The following is a 12436-nucleotide window of genomic DNA, read 5'->3' on the forward strand; positions in this document are numbered from 1 at the left end:
GAGCACCCTACACTTCCCCATCCAATATCCTAAACCCAGAGTTAATAAGGACCAACCCTTGAGTCTGTTACCTAGTTATCTGCCTCCACAGGGAGCTCTTGCTAATTAAGCACAGTGGGTTAATTGGAAGAACCCACACAGACCTCCTTAAGGAGCAAGCCCCAGGAATGAGCTCCCTCCCATCCCACCCCACACCCTACAACCCCTGGAGGGTTCATTAGCTCTTGCTGCACACCCACTACAGTGGAAGGCACCCACCTCCAGGACCCCAGTGAAGGATGCCCTGGCAGCTTAGCTAATTTCTACATCACCCCCAAATTGTGCCAATGCAATTTCCATCCACTCTGCACAGCTCACTGCACCCAGCTCTGAAAAGGGAATTACAAAGCAATTACCCCCATTAATGGAAGCAGATACTCCATCCTTCCTGCCTTGCTGCTGGCTTTCCACCCCTGAGGGCTGGTGGTGACAGGAAGGTTCCACAGAGCCGTCTAAGCACAGCTTGCGACCTGCCTGCATCTGCATCCCACTTCTTCACACCCATTATTCCGCAGGCAGCAGAGTCCACAAAGGTGGTTTTTCAGGGACTTTCCTGAGTGGATTCCCACACGTCTGATGCTGGCGAGTTCGCCCTTTGGAGAGACCAATTTAAGTCTTTCTCCTCCCCCTTTCATCGAACTGAAGAGGAACTTAAGATCTTTAAGACTCTGCCCCATGACAGCTTTGGCAGAAATGGGACAATTGGCTCAAGGTGCCTGGGGCTGGGGTGAGGGATGGGGAGCCAAGCTCCTCATCTCATTCCTGGGACGTGAAGCTGGAAAATGAGAGATTTCACACCCAGAGCAAATTGCCACCCGGGAAACAAGAAGTGGCACTGCCTCCTCCCAAATAACGGGTCCATCCCACACAATTTCCTCTTCCATGTAATCGCTTAAAATCAGTGGACTGAGGACAAGGGTCCAGGGGGAGACTGAGCCTTGTGTTTGCATGCTAGATGAGCTCTTGCCAGCAGCAGCAGATGGAGGAGGGATCCCTGAAGCTTATATGATGTCGTGCATGTGACAGAACAGAGTCAGAGCTGATGATGCCGTAGGTCCCTAACCCCTGTGCTCCATGGTGAACTCAGCTGCACAGTCAGTAACAGACAGAAATAGCAACTTACTACTGGAAGAGATTTTTCACCAAACTGTCATTTCATCTGTGACTATCTGGGCTGATCTGCAAAAGACAACTGTAAAATATCTCCAAAGAGATGTGGGAATAGAAACACAGTCCACCAGAAAACTAAAAATGACTGATCTTTTAGGGATAGTGGTTTATTTATATTAAGTGGCCACAGTGTGCTATAATCTCTTCCCCCCCCAGCATCCCCTCCATGTTGCAAAGAGACTAATTACTTGGATCCCTCATTTTCCCATGGAGACCGCAGGCTTGTTGCTTCTGCTGTAGCTAGCCTCTCTGCTCTGCAGGTACCAGTGGCTTTAGCTCTTAGGCTAAATGGATCAACATGCCCCCTGAAACTCAGGGCAGTTGCTTTCAATTTATTCCTAAATTCAAGGCTTCCTTCTTCTGACACAGTGACCCAGATAAGTCCCATAGCCCTGGGTCTCCATCCCCTGACACCCTGGGGCTCCCACATTCTCCCAGACTCCAGCAAGGAGAAGAACCACAGCTCTAGGCATGGCTGGAGGTGGGCAGGAAGGCGTTAAGTCTGGAGCTGCACTAGCTCTCCCCCTCCTGCAGTGGGTACTTCATCCTTTATTTATGGGACAGCCTTCTCTGGATAGGAGACATCTAAATTTTTCAGCAAGGTCTATGTCCCATCACCCAGGGCAGTTTAAATTTTCACTTGTTTCATCATGTGCAGGCATCAGCAGGAAGATAGTAATTACAGCAGGAAAAGGATGAAAAAAAAAAAAGTCAGTTCTGCAATGATTATCCCCTATGTAAAATAGAATGATGTATCTTTTACAAGATGAAAATTATCAACCTGTTGCACCACTCAGCCCTACCCACACATGACAGAAGAGAGACATTAAAAGAGCATCATTAAGGTGTTGTCTCAGCCAAAGGACATCACTGCTGAGAACAACCACTAAATGTGGGAAAGCCCCATGTAGCACTCAGCTGGTTTTGAGCTAAATATGACCAATAATGTCTGATTGCTCATCAAAAGGCAGCTCAAGAACAGAAAGTTGTTTGGCACAGGAGTCTCCAGAGTTGTAGCATGGGGTGTTTCCATGTAGGATGCTGACATCTAACTCTTAAGGGCTCTGATTTTCAAAGACTTATGAAAATCCAGCAGGAGAGTTGTTATGGTCCACAGGAAGTCCCCAGACTTGCTGCCTCCTGTCACTGACCACACCAAGAGCTGAAGCCACCACTGCCCCAGCTGCTGAAAGAGATGCTGATATGGCAGAGCTCATCTCTTCACCAGACCAGGTTTGAACATCAGGTGTGCTCAGAGGGATTGGGTTTATGTGTCAGAGAAAGTTCAGGCTCCCAGCAGAAGCTCCTGGGCAATTTGCACAGCTCAATATAACAATTTGCTCATGGATAATGTTAGGGTAGGGAGAAGCAATGCTGTCTGAGTGCTAAAAAGGAGAGCTGGTCATTGCCTTGCCATCAAGGCATCACTCCGTGATCATTTTGCTAGATTTGATTTAAACAGCTAATTACTGCTGCAGGAGAACAGAGAGACTCTGAGCTGCACAAGGGCAGGGAGACCATGTCCAGTCAAGAGGGAGGGCAGGAAGTGCAAGTGGTCACATCTCATTGCTGGGGAAACTGAGGCACGGAGAGACAGTGACTTGTTTGTGGTCACACAGGGAGGCTGCTGCAAGGGTAGAAATAGAAATCCCATCTCACAGCCCCTGACCTGGGAAACCCAACTGCTTTGCCTTCCTTTCTAAGCCACCTACCCCTATCCGCTGGAGCTGCGCATTTGCCTCCTTCCCACCTCTCCAGGCCACTGCCCCATGTTGGAGGGCTGCAAATGGTTAACAAGTTTTATGGACTCAAGTTCCCTAACAGCCCAGGGAAGAGGTAACTCAGCCCAGGGCAGTCCTGCACAGAAGTCCTTGCTTCCAGGCCACGGCAGAGGGAAAGGGGATGCCCCTGGGAACCCTGCTTGGCACTTCTGGAAGGGGAGGCAAAAAGTTTGTTTGTTTTTCTTTCGTGCACTGGAAGCTCTCTAATTGCACTAGACTCTTTCCCAGAGAAGGGTATAATTAAAAGTGAATGGCTCCAAGTCCTTTATCATCATGAATATTAAAGAAAGATAAACACTACATCAATATTCATTTAAGCAGAAACAGAAAATGAAAAGCAGGACTTGATCCCGGCTGGCACTTCAGCATTTTATAAATGAAATTATGCAGCTAGGGGAAAAAAAACTCCACAAAACAATAATGACCTTGGCACAAAGCAGCTGAGACAGGCTAGAATCATCAGCCACCCCATGCTATGTCCTTCCTCATCACTCTGTCCCCAAAGTTAGTTGCTTCAGAGGCAGGTACAGGACATTCCCAGTTCGGCAGTTCCAGCACTAAGTGGCCCAGGAACTGGGAGTCATCTCACCTTTGCTCACAGCACTGATGCACAAGTGTTTGGTAAAGTTACTCCACAGATACACAGTTCTAGCTGGAGGCTCTTACTGACTACACCAATAGTCCATTGTGCTCCAGTGCTGTGGTGGGGCCATCCAAAGCCTGCTGAGTAAGCCAACCCTATCCCCTCTCCATAGTACAGTCAAGATTTTCTCACTTGGAAATGGATCTAAGTCACATTTTCTGTCCACCTTCTCCCTCTCCATCCACAGTCTCACCTTTTGCTTCTTTTTTCCAGCACTCCCCCGGCATCAATGAGACACAAAGCATAGCTCACCACTAGCAGCTGCTGCAAGCAATGGGGTTGGGTGGTCCTTCAGTCTCTTGTTAAAGCTGCTGGAGTCTCATCAGTGACCTGTTTGTGTGGGTTTGGCACTGCTTGTAGCACACAGCATCTTCACTCACATACACTGGCTATAGATACAGCTCATCCCCTGCACATCACACCCTCCAGTTATCACAGATCATCTTTCCCCAGGGAGACCAGAGTAGGAGCTGAGCAAAGGCTTGTGTCCCAGCTCAGCCCCTACAAGCACTATAAAGATAACCATTAAGGATAAAATGGACATAGCTGGCTTGCAAGAAAATCCTCTGTAGCCAGACAAGCCCACATCCTTTTCCTGCAGGAGGTCACTCCTGTGTCCCCACCCACACCACCAGGCTTTCCCAAGGACCAGGCACAGCACGGCACACCTCACCCACACTGCATCCCTCAGCTTTCTGAGCAGCTACAAATGCTCCTGCATGCCCTGAGCCTGATACCACTGGAAACAGTGGCAGAAGAAAGAGCACAGCAAGCATAGGTGGGAAAAAAGTTCCCCCCAAGACTCACTATAACACCACAACCCTCAGTTGCTCTGTAGCTATTTATGCAATTTCCAGGCTTCCTCTAACTGGTCCTCAGGCAAATCCCCTGCACCTGAGTCAGGCTGGTGAGCGGCATTAACCCCTGGGCTCCAGCCACCCTCAGCACCCTGCTCTGTGATGGGACCACAGTCCTGAGCCATACCCTAAGGCTGCAGAGCTTTGTCTGAGGTGTAAAACTGATGTTTAAATTTCTTCTATCTGTAAGCAAGGGCACAGGTGTGTCTGGGTCACTGCCTGATGGTGTCTCAGACAGGCACTGGCTTCAGACTTCTCCCTTCACCATCGTGCCCCCACTTCATTTCTGCACTGGTGATGTGCTCTTGGTACCTGTAGTCTGCCCAGGCCACATCCTGACAGAGAGTGAAATCATCTGTGTGCAAATCGTTTTGTGATGCTAGAAATATTCGGCATCAATTGTTGTGCTGAGATACACCCCCAAAGAGCTCACTCGTGAATGAATAATGCAGAAATTGCTCTCCACAAATACAGCTTAGGGCACCATCCCTCTCTGCTCACTGCTGCCCTCAGGGCTAACAATGTCCTGCTTCTCCCAAATCTGTGGCTCATCATCAGCTGCAGTTTTGTGTCTTGAAGGGGTTGGTTGGGGCATGAGTAAGAACTGAAACGTGACTTGAATGACATTGTAAATGTGCTTGTGCGTAAAAGCACAAGCCACAGCAGATTTTGAAGATAACTAATGGCCCATTGCTGGGTCTCATAAATGCAGGTGAGTTGTTAAAATCCATCCAGCACTTCTGTCTCCAGCTACGTGATCTATAAGCTGTGTTCCCCCTCCAGCCTACAGAATATGTTATGTATTGCCTGCCATTCGCGGGGTCTCTGCACACTTCCTAACGACAGGCGGCGGATGATTAACAGGTTGTTAATGAGAGCAGAGCTGGTGTTTGTCGATATTACTCCACAGCGAGACCCACACAGCCCACATGAAGAATGACTGCTCCAGGGCTGGTTTGGAGTAATGTGCAGAGGCAGGCAAACAGCTTGCCATCCTCTCCCCGCATCCCACCTTCACCGAGTCCTCTCCTACCCCGTGCATTGCCACAAATTTTTGGTCTTCATATTGCTGCTCCAAGGGATGGTCAGTGGAAGGGTTAAATGTCCAGACCTTCCCTGGGTGGGAGTGCTGGAGGGCTGGGACAGCTGGCCCTTCAGCTGGCCACATTAAAGGCAGCAGCTCTGGGAAGCATATTTATCAGTTAGCGGAGCAATGACTTCAACATTTGTATTGCCATTATGACTAATATCTTGGCTTGACCCTTCCAACGCCAGAGCGTCTCGCATGCCTGGACAGTCATCCTCACCCTGAGAAAGTGACACCAAGGGAAACTGAGGTAGTGGACATCGGGGCCCACCATGGGTGCCATGCTGTGTGTGAGGTGCAGCTTCTCAGGCAAGGCACACATCCAGCTGTGGCTGTGGGGACCTGGGGGTCTCTTCAACAGTAACAGGGTGTGCACTAGCATCAATGACCGAAGGACTTGTCTGAGACACCTTCTTCATGCCATGCCCCCCAAACATCTGTATTCCCGTCCAGCCTTAGCAGCTCTAAGCTGCCATGTCCCACACCAGAAGCGGTTGCATTTCAGTAGCAACAGGGACAATTCCCAGAGCGACTGAAAGGCCCCGCGAACATGTGGGTTTCCATGCTGGCAGCAGCAGGGGATGTTTCCACTCCTAGCTAGGAGCAAATGAGTCACTTGGCACTGGCGCCTGTATAGGAAGAGCTGCCTCATTGCTGAGCCAGTCCAGAACCGGGGTTTGCCATCAGTTGTGGCTTCACCAAGTCCATAAACACTCGATGTCACAGCGGCATTTCTCCATACACCAGAGCTTACTTGGATCCTTTTCTTTCCAGGTCATGTTGCTTGAGGTAGCCAACATCACAAGAGCAACACCATCAGCCTTTAAAATTTTTCCTTCCAAGGGGACAGACAGGGGCATGAAGCATAAATATGCACTGGCCATGGCAAGTGTGGGCAGTGTCCCCAGCCCCAGTGACACGGAGCAAATCACTTGCCCACCCCAGCTCCACCAAAGACTGAATGGCACCACCAGGAGCCACTGCTTATGGTGAATTGGTCCCTGGACACCATCCTACCTGGTGCCATCATATTCCAGATCCCAACAGGCAGACGGACCCAGCGCATCACCTGCAGGGACAGGATCGTTCATCACTGCAGCTAGCAAAGACCTGCAGGCTTCCATGTCCATCACAGCTTCACCACCACCACATCTAGAAATGATTGCTGCAACTCGGTAGAGAGGTCTTCCCTTGGGGAGCTTTGAAGGGTCTACTGGGAAATGGGCATCCATCTCTGCTGGTGGCAAGAAGCTTTGGGTTCCCCGAGCTGTTGCTTTTCAGGCTTCCCAAGAGGAGAAAGAGGTTGCATTTAGGGCAGAGAATTATGGACACAGAACAGGGGCTGCAGACCCAAATTCTGGGAGCTACGAGCTACAGGAATCACAGTAAACCCTGAGCATGTGAGCAGGGACTGGTGCTATCAGGGCCAGCAATGACTCATGTCACGGTTCAACACCCACCAGCTTCAGCCAGGCCAAGCTTTTGGAAATGAAAAAAGAGAAGGAAACAATGCTCTGAGATTTTTCTGGGTCTTTCTTTTTTTTTTTTTTTGCCCAGGGAAGCAAGGTCCTGCAAACAAACTGTTGATTGAGCTCAGCTGGCTCATGTTATCTATGCTTGGGAGCACGGCACAGCGTGCAGTCCCCTCCGATGCCACGGATTTGCTATCATCCCCTGCCACCCGCGTAATCACTTCAGTCACGCCACGCTCTGCCCCCACTGCAATTTCACAGCCGCTCGGTCAGGGGGAAATCACAGCGATTTGGGCTTGTCTGAAAGCATTACAACTGTGCGCTGCCTTTTAAAAGGACACTGGTTTACACAGAGAGGGATTGGCCACAGTGGGACCCTCATAGGCTCCAGAGCTCCCTAGTGACATGCTTTCCACCGAGAAAAGGGCTCAGACAAGCAAAGGGTGCTGGGTCTGGACACTTGGGGGTGGAAAACAGACTCATTCCCATGCCAAGAGCTCCCCTGGAGTAGGGAGGGCGCGGGGCATCAGGCTATGAGGCAGAACCATAGGCTTCAAAGCCTGTCCCTGCCCCAGCTTTCCTCTGGACAGCTCCAAAAAAGTTTCAGAGGTCTTTTTCTCTCAAAGGTGTGCAAGGGATGCTCTGCTGCCTGGCTCTGTGGATACTAAATGCCTAAACCCTTCACAAGCCTTGTGCTTGTCCTTCAGCAGTTGCATAGGCACAGCCAAGCCTGTATCCCATCATGGTGGATCATGCTTCGGCACCTCAAATCTCCCACTCTCAAAAGCATTTAGGGACTTCCCTCCCAATGAAATACAAAGGGGACCAATGCCAAAATACCCATCACAGTCAGGGCCAGCACACATGGTTAAATACCAGCACAAAGTCACATCTCTGGGAGCTGTCAGGAGCCAGTGATGCAGTGGCTGGGACCCAGCAGTAGGAGCAGATCTATTTGACTGGGCCAATATATGACACAACAGTCTGATTTCTCTTGTTCTGTTTCCATGTTATATGCATTTTTTCCTCTGTGCACCCTTTTGGGCTCCTCCAAGCCTCCCCCAGTCTCAGCAGAGGGGAACGCCGGGTTGCTGAAACAATCCCAGTCATCTTGTATCAGTTGTGAACATGCCCTGATAGTCGGGGTGCATCCCGTGACCTGTGTCTCACGGTGTGCACGTAGAGGCAGAGGATGGGGCTGAAAAGGGCTAAAAGAGGGCTCAATATTTCCATCCACAGCATTATGGATGTGATTTTCTCTTGCAGCCAAACAAAGCATCGATTTATTGCAAATAGCCACTGGGCTGTGCTGATAGTGCACTAGATTTTTTTTTTTTTAGGTACCTTCTAGTGGATGCTGTGCGCTACCTCAGCAAGTTACCTCTGCAAAGGGCTGTGGCATCAGCCTTACCGCAGGGCAAATGCTGGAGGAGGGCCAGCACGGCCCAGGGGCGGGGAGGGAAAGCTGGGTGCAATCCATCTGTCCCAAAAAGCCATCCTAGCTCTAAAATTTCTCCTTATCCAGCCCCCAGGGCAGAATTACCCGTGGGAACTGCCTGCAAGGAGCAGTTCTGAGAGCCTCCCGGAGCCCAGCGCTCCCCGACCTGCCCCGGCGTCCCCGGGGACCCCCGTGTCGCACCGCGCTGGGGCCGCTGTCCCCGCCAACCTCCCAAGCAGAGATCCAAGTGCCATCTAGTGGCACGCGGGGCCCCGTGGGACACACGGACATCCCCACCTCCCGGGCAGCGAGCCTTCCCCTGCTCACCGCCTCCGTGCGCGCTGCCTCCAAGCTGCTGTCCCCTCTTCTCCACAGAGCCTCCCTTGCCATCACCCTACAGCCTCTTTCTCCCACCTGTGTGCAGCCTCCTTTCCCCATCCCCATGTTCCTTCTCTTCCCCGTTGTCACATATCCCCCTTTTCCCCTGCCCTTACATCTTCCCTCTCCGGCACTCCAGGTCTGGGCTGTGGCCACCTCCATCTGGGACTGTCACAGCGCACAGTGCAGCAGACTTTAAGGGCGGGGGGCTGCAAAGCCGCTGAAGGACCTGTCTCCTCCCAAGCTCACAAAGCAGGGAGATGCCTTTGCAACGGGACTATTTCCCCTGTTCAGCCTCCTGAGTGTCACTATTGTCACCTCTGTGCCCTGTCCCTCAGTGACATCCCCAAGGTGGGTCTTGCTGCGTCCCTAGCCCTGGGGCTGCAAAGAGAAATTGCAGCAGGGTGCTGTGGACTCTACCAGCAGCTCCCCAAGGATGGCTTTAGTAGGACCTTCGTCAGTGGTAAGAGCCACGAGGGGGCTCCAGGAACCCATCTGAGCCAGAGGAGAGATGCCAGGAGCAGAGCTTGCATCTCCTGGAGGATGGAGGAGAGATGCTAGGAACAGAGCTCACACCTCCTGGAGGATGGGGTCTCTCCTCCTCCAGCATCCAGGGTGAAGGAGAGCAGAAGAGATGTCATAGCTCTGTCAAGAAGCAGGATCTGACAGAATTTCTGTCCCTGTCACATACATCACGACAAGGAGCAGTGCACGTGTCGCAATGTGCCCAATACAGGGCCTGAGAGAGGCTGTGGTGTGGGCTGTGCTGGCCTGACCCAAGGGGCAGCAGGGCCACAAGCTCTTGCAGGATACTGGTGTTCAGTGTGTGATCATTTACACCAGCTGTGGATTCATCCCACAGTCTTACTTCTGCAGGTCCACATTTATCCCTCACAGCTGTTTTACCCCTGTCTAACTCCACTGAGCATAGGGGTATTATTTCCAGGAGGTGAATTTGACCACAGCATTAAAGAAACACTTTGGATAACGCTGCTGAACTCACTCCTTGGCGAGCATCGTGGACATGCAGATGTAACTCCAGGGATGACCTCTTCAAGTATGGGAGACGTTGGTGAGAAAGGAGGTCCAAGTCTGTCTGCTGGTTTGTCACAGTCTAACTCCACTGTCCCATCAGCACTTGGGGAAGAAAACACCCCTCATTAAAGCCTCAGCATGCCCTCTCCTGTTACTGCATGGTGAGGCCTCAGATAACATTTTTGCAAGTCCCTCAGTAAGGTGGGGACAAGACTCAACACCCCTGGCATCATGTAAAGGGCAGGTAACAGCGTACACGAGCCAAGGTGACCCTTGCCTGGCACCCTGCCTGGCCAGCACCAGATCCTCCTCTCAGTGACCTTTTTATTGCCTTTACTCTTGGTGGACACTTCACGCAGCCGTATGAGTGGCCAGGCCTGGCCACGGTGGACCCTCCCCTCGGACAGGTGGGAATAACACTGGGGAAGGCATTGCAGCCAGAGAAGATTCTCCACCACCTTACCTTTGAAGTTCCTTGCCCATCTCCCCACCAGCACTCTGCAGCATCAGGTTTATATTGCTACAGAGGCTGAGAACAACCTGGAGTGCCAAGCCCACACGGCTGCCGGGTGGCACCATGGCTCAGTGGGAAGAGCCCTGCACGGCAGCCCCAGACCCACAGTGGCAGTGGGTGCACAGACCATTGAGGCTGATCTGCTGTCACCAAGGGAGGCAGTGCGATTACCCAGGCTGGCTAATTCAGGCTCCAGTAGGACCGGTTTGGAGAACTGAGCCACTTAGTAAAGGACTGGGACACTCTGGGTGTTAAGGCTGGGGTTTGGAGCAGGAGGTAACGGGGATGCATGAGGCTGCAGGTAGACACTTGGAGACAGTAGAAATGAGGTTGTGGCCATTCAGCCACTGCCTCTAAGCCTTCTTTAGGAGCCCATGCTGCCTCAGGTCAGATTTGGCCAGAAAAAAAAACCAACCTGATCCCATCGTGAGCCTGCAGGGAGCTGTGATTCTGCGCACCAAGGGGTTTGGGAGGCTGGTGGATGGGGACAAGCACGGGGGCAAGGAAACTCCCAGGGTATGACATTCTGGCAGGGAAATCAGCTCAGAGGGCCACTGATGGGATCTACAGTGAGATGCCTCTTGGGCATCCTCTCCTGCCTTCCAGGGCCTACAGGGTCAGCATGGATGCTTTAAGTCCATGCTACACCCAGCAACACGGGCCAAAAAAACGTGGAGCTTCTGTTGCCGCTTCACGTGTCCCAGTCCCGCCTCACAGTGTAAACACAGACTTTGACCGTCAGTGATCTGGCTTGAAAAAGGCATCGGCAGGCAAGGAAAATGTCACTTCAGAATTAAAGTTGCCCCTGAATTAGAGGGGCTGTTCCAAAAATGTATAGAAGTCTGTCATGATGGAAAAATGAGTGTATGAAGGACCCACCCTGCAGAACAGGCAGGGAAAAAATAGATCACAATGTATTCAGGGCTCAGACAAGACCACACTTGCCTGCAAAAATAAAGACTTGCATTTGACACATTGCTTACATATTAATTAGTTTGATCAGCTTGCTTGGGTGTGTTAACATGAGTGAGAGCTCGTGTCTGTACAGTGATGAGCTGTTAAAACTTCCTAAATAGAGCTACAAATAATGGCAGACTGAGATCTTCCCTTTGCCTAGAGCCTTTCTGCTATTTTTCTAGTGCTTTTCCACTCACATTTTTCTATTTTACTTGACTGAGTCTCCTAGGTACCATTTCTTCCCCAGCACAGAACCAGAGACCCACGGGAGCAAGAGAAGCAGCTTCTGCACGGGAAGCCAAGGAACTGTCACACCCTACACCCCCCACACCCCCCAAAGCATAAAGGCAAGAAATGGAAAAAGAGGAAAATCCTATTTTATTCGTTCTTTCCCCTTCCCTCCCAGCGTCTCCAGGATTCCTGGGGGGACAAAGTCTCCGCAGAGGCTGGAGTTAACATCGCCCCTTTAACAGCAGCGCCGCAGCCTGACATCAGCGAGCTGGGGAGTCCGGGGAGGGCTGGGAGCTGCTGCTCCAGGAGTGGTGCCAACACATCCCTGTTTCCCTGCCTCTTCCCCGCTCTTGTTTGTGTGTGCCTTTTAACACACCGCATATGTATCCGTGCCTGCCAGTGGATGTCTGCAGGGTTTATATTAACCAGCTCAAGCTGAAGTTGGTAAACAGCTTTTAAAAGTTTTGCTCTTCATGTCTCCAAGGGTGTCATTTCTGGACGAGGGAGTCACTTGCATCCTTTGACTTCCTACTGGCTATTCCCTTGTTTGCAGCCCAAATAGATCTTATTCCCACTTTGCTATGCAGACAAGAGGAGTTTGGGTTGGTTTGCGCCTGGCACAGGGAGGAGAAATGAATCTCCCGTGGCTTAGTGGGGAGTGTTCATGTTTTTACCTGTTTCCTCAACAGGAGAGAGTCAGGCTCAGAACCTGCAACTTTAATGTTTAAAGTTCTCACTCCCGAGCAGAGTCCACATCTAAAGCTGCTCTTTTGCTCTGGGACAAAATGCTGAACCCGGCAATTCCTCAGTTCTGCAGGAGGCTGCAAACTAGGT

The sequence above is a fragment of the Grus americana genome, chromosome 9, assembly GCF_028858705.1.
Source record: "Grus americana isolate bGruAme1 chromosome 9, bGruAme1.mat, whole genome shotgun sequence".
In the NCBI taxonomy this organism is placed as follows: Eukaryota; Metazoa; Chordata; class Aves; order Gruiformes; family Gruidae; genus Grus; species Grus americana.